This window comes from Acipenser ruthenus, chromosome 8 (genome assembly GCF_902713425.1).
Source record: "Acipenser ruthenus chromosome 8, fAciRut3.2 maternal haplotype, whole genome shotgun sequence".
NCBI classification, from domain to species: domain Eukaryota; kingdom Metazoa; phylum Chordata; class Actinopteri; order Acipenseriformes; family Acipenseridae; genus Acipenser; species Acipenser ruthenus.
The window spans coordinates 24,972,123-24,986,304 of record NC_081196.1 but is presented as its reverse complement, the minus strand read 5'-3'; the positions used below and the strand labels follow the sequence as shown (position 1 = coordinate 24,986,304).

Here is a 14,182-nt window from a genome sequence, read left to right as displayed (position 1 = left end):
ACTGAATAGATTCAATTATTTTAGCCTGTCTGCATACGACATGCCTTTTAAACCCAGGATAATTCTGGTTGCTTGTCTTTGCACTCTTTCTAGAGCAGCAATATCCTTTAAATAACAAGGTGACCAGAACTGAACACAATATTCTAGGTGAGGTCTTACTAACGCATTGTAAAGTTTTAACATTACTTTCCTTGATTTAAATTCAACACTTCTCACAATATATCCGAGCATCTTGTTGGCCTTTTTTATAGCTTCCCCACATTGTCTAGATGAAGACATTTGAGTCAACATAAACTCCTAGGTCTTTTTCATAGATTCCTTCTTCAATTTCAGTATCTCCCACATGATATTTATAATGCACATTTTTATTGCCTGCGTACAGTACCTTACACTTTTTTCTATTAAATGTAATTTGCCATGTGTCTGCCCAGTTCTGAATGTTGTCTAGATCATTTTGAATGACCTTTGCTGCTGCAACAGTATTTGCCACTCCTCCTATTTTTGTGTTGTCTGCAAATTTAACCAGTTTGGTTACTATACCAGAATCTAAATAATTAATGTAGATTAGGAATAGCAGAGGACCTAATACTGATCCCTGTGGTACTACTAACAACCAAACGAGCAAGATGGGCTGAATGGCCTCCTCTCGTTTGTAAACTTTCTTATGTTCTTATGTTCTTCAAAGCGGAAGGTGACCTACCAGCAACAAGCAGTTTTTGCAGAAGCTGTAAGATAACTGGCATAGGGCAAGAGACTGGGTAATGGCTTCCAGCCAGACACTGAGCTTGGAAATACATCCACCTGTAGGTGTACAAAGACCTAGTGGAGTCTGCCCTAGCATTCTGCAAAGTACCCACAACCGCATCAGATAGCCCTAGGGCTAACCAGTGGTCCCTTTCAGGGGCAATACCCATAGCCGGAACCTGCCCGGTTCCTGGTGCCAAAGAGTGCCTCTCGCCTGACTGAGGGGCCACTAGGAGAACTGATGCGTCCTCTAACCAGACCTTTTCGAGAAAGACTGGTAGTAGCGGTATAGGTAGGAAAGCGTACAAAAACGCTTTGGGCCATTCGTGCGCTAGGGCGTCTACGCCAAGTGGACCACCTAAGTAGTGGAGGGAGTACCACAGGAGTTTCCGCCGAGGTGAAGAGATCGACCTGCGCCTTCCTGAACCAATCCCAAATGCGCTCCACCACCTGAAGGTGGAGTCGCCACTCCAACGGATGCGGACCTTCCCTGTAGAGGAGGTCCGCTGCCTAGTTCACCACTCCTGGAATTAGCGTCGCCCACAAGGGAGGTGGGTATGGCAATTGGGGCTGCAACTGAGCTGGGACTGCGGCCGGGGCCACAGGTGCCTGTTTGGCCAAGAGCTCCAGGACCGGGGCCATCTGGGCTTTGAGGTCCATAATGTCCCTCGCCTGCCTCGAATGCTTCACCCTTCTCGCCTGTGGAGATGGGGAGCAACTACGGGGGGCCTGCGCATTAGGGATGTCCAGCAGGGGGTCCTGGGAACAGGTCATGGAGGAGGGGCTCTGGGGCTCCGAGAGCTGCCGATGGTCCGGCCACCGAGGAAGTGGAACTCACCTTCGTGGCCCTCTCCAACCTATTTTCCTTCACCCGGGGCTGAAAAGCCGCACAGCTGCTGCAGGCCACCTCCCTCTCGAGGGCCAAGGTGGCATGTTGGACGTCCAAGCACCGCTCACAGAGGGTATGCTTATGCTCCTGCGGGATATTTGCATTGCAGGCCGTGCAGGGGTGGAACCCCGACTTGCCTGGCATGAGTTTGGTGTTCTGTATCGGCTGTGCTCCGAACAACGCTTGCACTGGTTGTAACGGAGCTCAAGCACTGATTAATAGTGTGGTGCCGTGAGTTCACCCATTAGCGCTGTTGCGGAGGGCACAGAACACCGTGCGTACCGAGCACCGTGTGCACCGAGTAACGTGGGCACCGTGTACCGTGCAGCACTGTATGCCCATGCACCAGTGTAGTGGTCAGCACCTAGCACCGTGTGCACCGAGCACCGTGCGCACCGGGTACCATAAGATTAGAGCGCTCGTGCACTGACGCTGTCGCAATCGGCCGATCACTGTGTGCACTATGTGCACCAAGTACCGTAGCACTACGTGCGCCATGTACCGTGCAGCACTGTGCGTTCTTGCAGTAGCATTGAGCAGTGGGTGCCAAGCACCGTGTGCTCTGAGCACCATGCACACCGAGTACTGTGCAGCACTGTGCATTCATGTACTAGTGCTGTAGCAGTGGTACCGAGAGCACTATGTGCACCGTGCACTGACACTCTAGCACTGGGCACCATGTGCTATATGCAATGAGCACCTTGCGTACCGAGATACCGAAGTACCAAGGGCTATGTGTGCACCGTGGTACTGAAGCACTGGGGGGCAGCTATACAATTGTGCCTACCCTGACCATGCGGTCACACACCTGGTCAGCGCACAGCATGCACCATGGGGACACAAGGGCCAAAGCTGCGGTAGGTGAGTTGAAGCAGACAGCAAAAAACCACGGTAGAAATAGATAGATAGGGGAGAGCACACTGTTTGTTTACAAGGCCGACTCACCGAGGTGGGCGGGCCTATGCACCGGCGAGGTCTACTCGACAGCGGGGATGCGGCAAGGCCTAGCCCGGTGGAGGAGAGCATGGCTGGAAAAGTCACTCAAAAGCAGGGATGCGGCAAGGCTTAGCCCCGTGGAGGAACTGTGGAATGAAATAGACAACTACTCACAAGGATGACTGCACAGGCAGTCGCTCACACACGACAGACAGATAACAAAGAGCGGCCTACCACACAAGCGAGGAGGCTGCTGAAAGACAGAAAGGCTCTGTCTTTTCGGAGTTACTGATTCCGGGAAAGCGGTGAGCCACCTTTCAGCACAAATGTAAGGGAAATACAATCAACTCGATTCGACTCGAGAAGCTCTTTTCATCAACACGCTCAGCTCAACACAGAGGTCTTACCATACCGTCTTGAGAAGTAAAAAGAGAAATGGCTTCCTCAGGATGATGGTTTTAATTCCTTGGTGGGCGGGACCGAGTACATCATCCCAGGAAGGGGCCTATCGGCAGCTCTGGTATAGAGAGCGCAGCAATTACCTACCCAATGGGCAGGCATATCCCATACATAATGTCGTTGGTGGTCGTCTTCGAATTGAAAGGGAACTTCTGTTACTATATGCAGTTAACTACTCCAAAAATGTATGGAAATAATAGGTATATTCCTATATCGTGTAGCTATATCCTGAGCTGAACTGACCCGATCTGACCAAAGAAATTACTTCGTACAGCACAGATATACAGCTAGCTTACGTAATTTCCTTGACCAAATTTGGTCTTATTTCGCTAGCATGAGACAAAGCACATTTGCGTTTCTTCTTCACTTTACCAATGTCAGCAGAAACCCAGATAACAAGAAGTTACATTTAAGAACAATGATATGAGTTTTGCTCAATTCTCACAGGCAGCAAAGCGCTATACCCACGCATCACAAGGTCGAACAACAAGGCTGTTGATTGCAAACTGCTGATGTACACCAGCTATGTACAGCTTAATTTTAAGAATTTATTAACCCAGCGTTGATTCAGAGCTTACATTAGACACAGGAAAATCACACAATGTTTACGCTTTCAATTATTTCTTTACCATTTAAATGGGAAGCATAAGTAACAGGTTGTATAATGAAAAGGAACAAAGGCTGATGAAACAGTAAGAGCTTGTGCAATTTAACTGGAACAATGTGTACACTGCCCCACACAAGGTGCATGGTTATCAGGAAAAGCCTACGTGTTCCAATAGTGTGTTATTATGCATTCTGTGCATCACGTTTGTAACTATTGCGCAAATGTAGCCTGAACGGGACTTTGATTGGACAAGATCGACAAGCCCCCACCTTTACCGAAGCCAATCAACACACACGCCAAACAAGGATACCTCAGAAGCGATTGGATATTATTCTCCTTCCCCGAAGCAAGTGTGCGTCAGCTGTTCTTTCATTTTTTTCTTCTAGCTATTGAGCGCATGCAACACTGAAAATATCATCACACAAACATAGGGTAAGTTACAATGAGAACCTGTCGACCTCTGCCTTTTTAAAAATGTACGAGAAACTTTATTAGATGTTTGTTTTTTTTTAATTTAAAAGAAAATAGTGTATTGATTCCTATTTAAAAATAGAATAATTTACTGGGCCTTTGTTGCAGATGCGTGTCGCAACAACGCATGTACAACCAGAGCTATCTCGGGTTGATTTGAACCACAGGTGGATTTATTTTACAGCATTTTACAGCTCTAGGAAATCGCCCTGTACTGCATAAGTCATTCATTTCTAAGTGTAATACAGTGATTTCACAGTGCTGAATATGTTCTGAAAAATCCAGTGTCAAGCGGAGCTAAGGTTGCTCAAATTAACCCCCAAACCTTCTGTTCCTCAGTTTATGATGATCGTACAATAGCAAGCATATTCTCACCTAAATTTGATTAATCTCTGTTAATTAATCTCTGTTCAGAGTAGATACAGTCAGTAGGGTGAAATGGCTACTGCGACTGTCTGATGAAATAGCTGCTAGGTAGCAGCTTTAAGGCTGCCGAAATGATATTCACGCAACAGTGAAACAGAAACGATATCATATAAATTAAAAATAATCAACTAGTCCATACACTTCCGCTGTATTGTGTAGCGCAGTAGTTGTTACGTGGATGTGTGCTGTACGAACCCCATTTTAGAATCAACCCATTGATGTTAAAAGAATAGACACAACCAAGGGAGGCTTTGCAGTCACGTGGCCCCAGCAAGGCAGCTGTGCAAAAACTGTATCTTCACAGCAAAATGTAATGTATTTGCAACCGCACAGTAGTGGTGGGAAAAGTGAAGCATCATGAGTCACTGAACCCTCTGAACCATTTGCTTAATAAAAGATTCACGGAGTCGAATCACTTGAAGCGCTTCGTGCTCCATAGTGACATCTATTGGTAGAGCCGCGTCATTGAACATACTTGAGTTTGAACATACGAGTTACACACAGGCTGCTATTGTCTGGAACTTGGCATTTAGAAATTATGATCTGTAGCCTAATGTACACGCAAGACACCGTAAAGCACGCTTTTTACAGGCTCTGTCAGTGTCATTTGTGACTTACAAAATGAAGTTACATTTTATAATTTCTCTGCTATCTGTTTATATATAAAAATATTTCCCAACATAAAACCAATGTCAAAATATCAAACAGAACGAAATTTCAGTGTACCATTTGTAATTCAGTAATATGAGAGAATTAGTCAGGGGTCTGAATACTTTTGCAAGGCACTGTATATAACCGCGATAATATGAATTATACAGTCATTCTATGTTTGTATGTAAACGTTTCGTTAGACTCAAAATTAAAACAACGTATGACATTGTTGGTATAGAGATCACAACTTGGCATAGGGATTTAAAACAAAAAGTAACCTTGTTCTACTAAGCGTCAGTAACGACTGAAGAATTGTTTTTACTGTAAAGTCAACTTAAGCGAGTGACAGCTAAACGGTTAAGATGACTGTACTAAAGGACTATGCTGTGCAAAAACGAGCACAGCATTAACATGTTAAGGTATATGTACAACGGGTTCTGTACAGTTTTCAAGTAGCCTAAAATTACATGCGGTTTTCATTATTGTGCATTTAAATATGTATAAACTATTGTGAAATATCCAGAATCTCTACCTCCCGCCCTTCGGCGTTTCTTTCACTTGACGTGCACGTACAGCAGTGAGACAGACGGCATGGAGATTTTAATACTAACACGTCATCGTTGTGTGCTGCTTTTATTCTCCAGTAAAATATAAAAAATACTTTACACAACAGTCTTCTTTATTTATCGGCTAAATACAGATCGTATTAACATAAGAACATAAGAAAGTTTACAAACGAGAGGAGGCCATTCAGCCTGTCATGTTTGGTTGTTAGTAGCTTATTGATCCCAGAATCTCATCGAGCAGCTTCTTGAAGGATCCCATGGTGTCAGCTTCAACAACATTACTGGGGAGTTCGTTCCAGACCCTCACAATTCTCTGAGTAAAAAAGTGCCTCCTATTTTCTGTTCTGAATGCCCCTTTATCTAATCTCCATTTGTGACCCCTGTTCCTTGTTTATTTTTTCTGGTCAAAAAAGTCCCCTGGGTCTACATTGTCTATACCTTTTAGGATTTTGAATGTTTGAATCAGATCGCTGCGTAGTCTTCTTTGTTCAAGACTGAATACGTTCAATTCTTTTAGCCTGTCTGCATACGACATGCCCTTTAAACCCGGGACAATTCTGGTTGCTCTTCTTTGCACTCTTTCTAGAGCAGCAATATCCTTTTTGTAACAAGGTGACCAGAACTGAACACAATATTCTAGGTGAGGTCTTACTAATGCATTGTAAAGTTTTAACATTACGTCCCTTGATTTAAATTCAGTACTTCTCACAATATATCCGAGCATCTTGTTGGCCTTTTTTATAGCTTCCCCACATTGTCTAGATGAAGACATTTCTGAGTCAACATAAACTCCTAGTTCTTTTTCATAGTACCTTTCTTCAATTTCAGTATCTTCCATATGATATTTATAATGCACATTTTTATTGCCTGCATGCAATACTTTACACTTTTCTCTATTAAATGTCATTTGCCATGTGTCTGCCCAGTTCTGAATGTTGTCTAGATCATTTTGAATGACCTTTGCTGCTGCAACAGTGTTTGCCACTCCTATTTTTGTGTCATCTGCAAATTTAACAAGTTTGCTTACTATACCAGAATCTAAATCATTAATGTAGATTAGGAATAGCAGAGGACCTAAAACTGATCCCTGTGGTACACCACTGGTTACCTCGATCCATTTTGAGGTTTCTCCTCTAATCAGTATTTTCTGTTTTCTACATGTTAACCACTCCCTAATCCATGTGCATGCATTTCCTTGAATCCCTACTGCGTTCAGTTTGAGAATTAATCTTTTATGCGGGACTTTGTCAAAAGCTTTCTGGAAATCTAAATAAGCCATGTCATATGCTTTGCAATTATCCATTGTCAATTTTGCATTCTCAAAAAAGCACAACGTTTCAAAGCACTACATTTCAGAGCACAGTGGTTTGAATCAAAATAGCTTTAGTGTATTGTCTTGACTTAAATTAATTTGTTGTTGTTTGAATTTTTTATGCTATACAGATATAGCCTAATATTAACATTTAATGAGACATGAATTCAACTTATCTTGTATTTGGTAGCATTGGAGGGTGTCCTGCTGTGCTGTTTGACCCTTTCTTAGGTTCCCCGTTCTTTTTTTCTGGGGGTGGATGCCAAATATTATAGCTGGCTATACCCTTACAAAAAAATGAAAGCTGCCGCAACATGCTGTTGGTATACCAGCAATATTGCTGAAACCCTCCTGTAACTAGGTTGCAGCATTATTGCAGCTAATCCACAATTTATAATTAAAATTAGGTTGCTGCAACCTCTTTCTATTGCAACCTAGTGGCAAAAAGGTTGCAAAAACTGATAGCTAATCCACAATAAGGTTGCAGGAAACTTCTTTTTGCTGTTTTATTTATTTATTTATTTATTTATTTATTTATTTTTATTTATTTATTGTTAATTATATACCTCATCTAAAACAAAAAACAAAACTACACAATGTTCTAAATTCATGTTTTCAGCAATACAGTTAGTCATTTTAATAGATTTAATATTCAAAGTTAAAAACATTAAATACATTATTTTAAAACTTAAAAAAAAATACTGTTCCCTTTCAATTCGAAGATGACCACCAAAGACATTATGTATGGGATATGCCTGCCCATTGGGCAGGTATTGCTGAGCTCTCTATACCAGAGCTGTTGATAGGCCCCTTCCTGGGATGATGCACTCGGTCCCGCCCACCAAAGGGATAGAAATGTCATCCAAAGGAAGCCATTTCTCTTTTTCTTCTCAAGACGGTACGGTAAGACCTCTTTGTTGAGCCGAGTGTGTTGATAGAAAAGAGCTTCTCGAGTCGAATTGAATCGATTGTATTTCCCTTACATTCGTGCTGAAAATACTGAGCCTTTTTGCCTTTCTGTCTTTCAGCGGCCTTCGCAAGTGGTTGTCTATTCTTTCTGAGAGTACACAATTCCTCTATGGGGCTAGGCCTTGCCGTATCCCCGCTGTGTAGGCCCGCCCACCTCGGTGAGTCGGGCCTTATAGACAAACAGTGTGCTCTTCCCTATACTATCTACCGTGTTTTGCTGTCTACTTCAACTCACCCACCAAGGCTTCGGCCTTGTGTCCCCCTGGTACATGCTATACGCTGACCATGTGTGTGTGACCGCGCAGTTAGGGTAGGCACATTTGCGTAGCGCCCCCCTCCCCCTCCCCCTCCCCCCCCGGTGCTTCGATACCGCAGCACACGCATAGCCCTTGATACTTAGGTATCTCGGTGCACAAGTGCTCAGTGCATACGGCACACGGTGCCCAGTGCCACAGCGTCAGTGCACAGTCACAACGCTGCATGGTGCACGCAGTGCACATGGTGCTTGGTACCCACTGCTACAGCGCTAGTGCAGGAACGGACGGTGCTGCACGGTACGCAGTGTGCACGGCGCTCGTTGCAGCCCCAATTGCCATACCCCCCCTCCCCCAGTGGAGTACAGGGTTGATGGGAAGAGTCATCCCAGCTGGCGCAAGAGGACATGCTCTCCATCGTGGCCTCCAGGTGGGTGAGCCCCCTGCTGAGGACGAACCTGGCTTCGAGGTAGCCTCGGAAGCCAGTGCCCCTCGTTGTCCAGCTCAGTTTCGGCACTTATGGGACACGCTGCAGCCTTCCTGCAGGTCCCCTGGACGCCAGCGGCAGAACCATGCCGGTCCATTTTCCAGACGCAGGCGATGGCTCCTCGTCCTCAGAGGTTCCCAGCCTTCCCAGATTTCGTGGAGGAGGTACACTCCTCCTGGGATTGTCCGGCCTCAGGTCCTACGTGCTAAAGCAGGCCACACCGCTTGCCTTTCTAAGTGGGTGCAGTATCTCATAGCTATGAAAACACCTTTTCTGAGGGGGTGCAGTATCTCATAGCTATTAAGCAGGTTGGCAAGAGTTCAGCTGCGTGAGTTGTCAGCACATCATAGCCAATGTGCAGTTCAGAGGGTTGCAGCTCAAGCTTTTCGGCTGACCGGTCAATTTGATTGGCTGTTTGGTTGTGTTCTGACTATTCTCATGAATATGCATTTTACTTCTTTAATGTGATCCGCTGCGAGGCTCCATGCATTGCAAACCACACAGCCCTGAACTCGACAAAACCCCCAACTCAACCACTACCAGTCAAACACGCACTGTCAGACACGCTCTGAATATCAAGCCTGAAGTATCCCACTTCAAATGGAAACGTCAAATTCTTTTAAATACACCAGTACGGAGAGTTAAGGTTTCTGATTGTCTGGTTTTCTTTCTGAGTGGTCCGCTTGCCTTTAATGTTGTAATTAATGTCATTAAGCCATCTCAGTTTCTTAAGTTAATCATGGAAAAATGATGACAAAATAAGCTCAACTGTTTTTTTTACCTATACATTCCTAAAACGAGTGATGATCGCTTTATCGTCGCTGCTTGGAGGTTAACTGTTTCATGAAACAAAGACTTCCCCCTCGCTAAACTAGTCATATAAAATGAGTAATGATTGCGATGATTAATTATGTGTTTGCATTATAAGAGCACTACTTAAAATGCAGTTAGTCGCTAGAGTAGAAAGAAGTCTTAAAAGTAAATAAGCATAAAACATATTTAAATGCAGGTACATCGCCAGAAGAAATAGCGAAATAAATAAATAATGATATTAAATTGAAAGACAGTAGCCTACTACATGCATCAATCACACGTCATAAGTAAATATTATTATTATTTATTTCTTAGCAGACCCCCTTATCCATGGTGACTTACAATTGTTACAAGATATCACATTATTTTTACATACAATTACATTATTTTTTACACATTATTTTTACATACAATTATCCATTTATACAGTTGAGTTTTTACTGGAGCAAACTAGGTAAAGTACCTTGCTCAAGGGTACAGCAGCAGTGTCCCCCACCTGGGATTGAACCCATGACCCTCCGGTCAAGAGTCCAGAGCCCTAACCACTACTCCACACTGCTGCCCCATAGTAAATAGTAAAGATGTTGAAAAGCACAGTGGCTATATATCGGCGGGACTCTGGGGATTCATGTATGCACACAATGACAGATTAAATGCATTTTATTTTGCAGTAAAACAACGTGTAAAAGAGCCTAGATAAGTAATTATTACTATGATTTTTTACAGAGGCCCGTGCCTCGGGTGCGAGTGCTGGCCTCGGCCTTGAACACTCACTTAAATATTACTTTACACTGACTCACAATGTGCCTGTCCGTAAAATTGAACTCAACTACACCTTATGTACTACATGTACACATAAGATTCACATTTTTATTTTTTATGCATTCTGAAATTTAAAAAAAAATAAAAAAAAACACATTCTCAATTTCACACAAATATAATCTTTAACATCTACACCGGGAAGATGTCAATCGCCGTGCAGGGCTCTACGGTTAGATTTTTAACTGCTGGCCCCTCGGGCCTCTGAGCTAGTGTTTTTACTGGCCCGGATGCAATTTTATCTGGCCCAATATATTTTTATTTTTTTTCATGATGGTTTTTATTTTCAGTATGTTTCTAACTGTATATGGTAACCAAAGAGAGCCCATGTCTCAAAAGAAAGTGGATAAACAAAGCCTTTCAATATATGTTACTTCAGCCATTTAACGTGAACACATTTGTGTGCTTGTCGGAAAATGAAAATATTGTATTCAAGATTTGAAAATGTATGTGTACAAATGATACAAATTTTTTCACAAGCAAACCCGCAACCAAGCTGTTACCATATGATCACAGCAACGCTAAAACTGAATTATAATAATTAGGGATGGGTCAGTGTAGTCAAATACATGATTACAGGAAAATAAAAAACTATTCGAATAGCATATTACATATTCGAGTACACAAAAAAAAGCCTTACACATTAGCCACTAGTAGAAGCAAACGCGTCTTATTTTTTTAATGCTGACACTTAACACGTGTTATGTCAGTCTTAAACCCGTTATTTGCATATTAAACGTAAGGACCCTAATTAATTATGCAATGCTTGTAATAGCAACATTCTACAATAATCGTATTCTGTTTGAAATTGTTGCCAATTGTATTGCCTTGTTTTTAGCTAATGTTAACAGATCCCTGTTTGAGTTCCACTATAATGACTGTACACAGCAGCTTCTGCAGCTGTTGCTAGCCAGTCATGAAACAGATTCTGGGAGCATGGCACTGGCGAACTTTGAATGTGTGAACTGAAATAAAATAATGTATATAGCAAGTGCTAAAAGAAGTAATCCAAACTTGGGTAACATTGAAATTAGACATGTAAGTTAACGTTATGATGAATATAAAGACATACTAAATGTTAAGCAGAACAACACAGGCACTAATAAGAAAAGGTAAGATACTTGGAGTTGGAAAGGAGTTATTTTTTAACTCTGGACTGCAGTTCAATGTAAACCATCTACTGTTGACTTTTTGTGAATTGATGAGGTAACGTCAACATTTGCACTGACCATTAAAAGTACAACCAGGTATCCCTTGTTTTGAATTATTTACAGGTTATTGAATAAACAAAGTAACTTGACTTCATCGATGTCAGTACTTGATGGCTAGTTGTATTAGTCATGTTAAACTATTGTAATGTTGGAATTAAGATTATTTTATAAATGTTATTTGTTAGAATTAAACAGATGTAGACTATTTTGGTTGCTATATGATAGGTGTTATTTTATTCTGAATACACTACAGCGAAAATTATCATTTGGTGATTTGCGCAATATTATGCTACTGTTGCTTTAATTGGAAGAGATATGCGCTGTGACGTTGCTGCTCATTCAGTTCTGTATTTTAATTCAGTAAACAAAAGGAAAAACTTGTGCCTAAGGAAATAGGGCATTGAACGAAGAAATCTCGTCATGGACATTGTTTGTACACTTTGTGAACCTGGCTAAACTTTACCGGCTTACAATGTTATGCTGTCTGCTTGTACACACGCATTTGCCTTTTATTCTTGGGAGCGTAAGGGATTATCAAATACACAAAAATGCACCCTGTGTATTCAGATAGGAAACTATTCGAAATCCCCATGCCTAATCCTAATAATAAACACTATTAAAAGAATATTCATAATACAAAATAATAACAATCCTTCTCAGTGCGTTGTCGCTTGTGTAGCTTCTCCCAAATCAGCGCCAATCTTGCTGAGTGATACCAACGAGTCCTGGAAATATTGTGAATGGCATTTTTGATCTGAACACATCGGATCCCAAATCAAAAAGTTAGACAATTCGATTGTGTATGTGGGTATCCATCAGGACATCTTACTGTGAGACTGGATATGATGTAAATGAAATGTTGAATTCACAACAAATAAAGAACCTAAGAACATAAAGTTTACAAAAGAGAGGAGGCCATTCGGCCCATCTTGCTTGTTTGGTTGTTAGTAGCTTATTGATCCCAGAATCTCATCAAGCAACTTCTTGAAGGATCCCAGGTTGTCAGCTTCAACAACATTACTGGGGAGTTGGTTCCAGACCCTCACAATTCTCTGTGTAAAAAAGTGCCTCCTATTTTCTGTTCTGAATGCCCCTTTATCTAATCTCCATTTGTGACCCCTGGTCCTTGTTTCTTTTTTCAGGTTGAAAAAGTCCCCTGGGTCGACATTGTCAATACTTTTTAGAATTTGGAATGCTTGAACCAGATCACCGCGTAGTCTTCTTTGTTCAAGACTGAACAGATTCAATTCTTTTAGCCTGTCTGCATACGACATGCCTTTTAAACCCGGGATAATTCTGGTCGCTCTTCTTTGCACTCTTTCTAGAGCAGCAATATCCTTTTTGTAACGAGGTGACCAGAACTGAACACAATATTCTAGGTGAGGTCTTACTGATGCATTGTAAAGTTTTAACATTACTTCCCTTGATTTAAATTCAACACTTCTCACAATATATCCAAGCATCTTGTTGGCCTTTTTTATAGCTTCCCCACATTGTCTAGATGAAGACATTTCTGAGTCAACATAAACTCTTAGGTCTTTTTCATAGTTCCCTTCTTCAATTTCACTATCTCCCATATGATATTTATAATGCACATTTTTATTGCCTGCGTGCAGTAGTTTACACTTTTCTCTATTAAATGTCATTTGCCATGTGTCTGCCCAGTTCTGAATGCTGTCTAGATCATTTTGAATAACCTTTGCTGCTGCAACAGTGTTTGTCATTCCTCCTATTTTTGTGTCCTCTGCAAATTTAACGAGTTTGCTTACTATACCAGAATCTAAATCATTAATGTAGATTAGGAATAGCAGAGGACCTAATACTGATCCCTGTGGTACACCACTGGTTACCTCACTTCTATCTCCCTGGTGGCTTTCAGTCTGTTAGGGGTGCTGACTTCCATGAATTGCATGAATTGTGGGTGTGCCAGCTCCTCAAGCTCCTGTTGCTGTCTCATTTCCTGCAGCTCCATTTCTAGCATACTTACTAGTTTAAGCAAGTCCTGGATCGTGCGGCACTTTACACATACTTGGTTTAGCTCTGCTGGGTTTTCTCGGATTTCCCACATCATGCAGGTGTCACAGATGTAATGTTGTTGAAGCTGACTCCCTGGGATCCTTCAAGAAGCTGCTTGATGAGATTCTGAGATCTAACAACCAAACAAGCAAGATGGGCCGACTGGCCTCCTCTTGTTTGTAAACGTTCTTATGTTCTTATGTTCTTATTAATGTAGATTAGGAATAGCAGAGGACCTAATACTGATCCCTGTGGTACACCACTGGTTACCTTGCTCCATTTTGAGGTTTCTCCTCTAATCAGTACTTTTTGTTTTCTACATGTTAACCACTCCCTAATCCATGTGCATGCATTTCCTTGAATCCCTACTGCGTTTCCCAGAGCTAGCCAATAAGAAGTGGTAGGGGTGGGATGTAAACACTTTTTAAAATGTTTGTGTGTAGGTGCTAGACTTTAGCAATTCAGTTTTCAGAAACTTGCGTGGCTCGCTAAAAATATACCTGGAGTATCTTTCTAGCAACAGAATGAACATTGGAAAAATAAATAAATAAA

At 42.0% G+C, this 14,182-nt stretch overlaps 1 protein-coding gene across 5 annotated transcripts in view; it reads left to right on the top strand.

Moving 5' to 3' along the window:
• Positions 1-3,920: 3,920 nt before the first annotated feature.
• Positions 3,921-14,182, top strand: part of LOC117406668 (cystathionine beta-synthase-like protein) — a 94,711-nt gene continuing 84,449 nt past the window's right edge. For all 5 annotated transcript variants that reach the window (XM_034010883.3, XM_034010881.3, XM_034010879.3 and 2 more), the window contains exon 1: positions 3,921-4,067. The gene's annotated coding sequence lies outside the window, so the exon portion shown is untranslated. The remainder of the gene's footprint in view (positions 4,068-14,182) is intronic.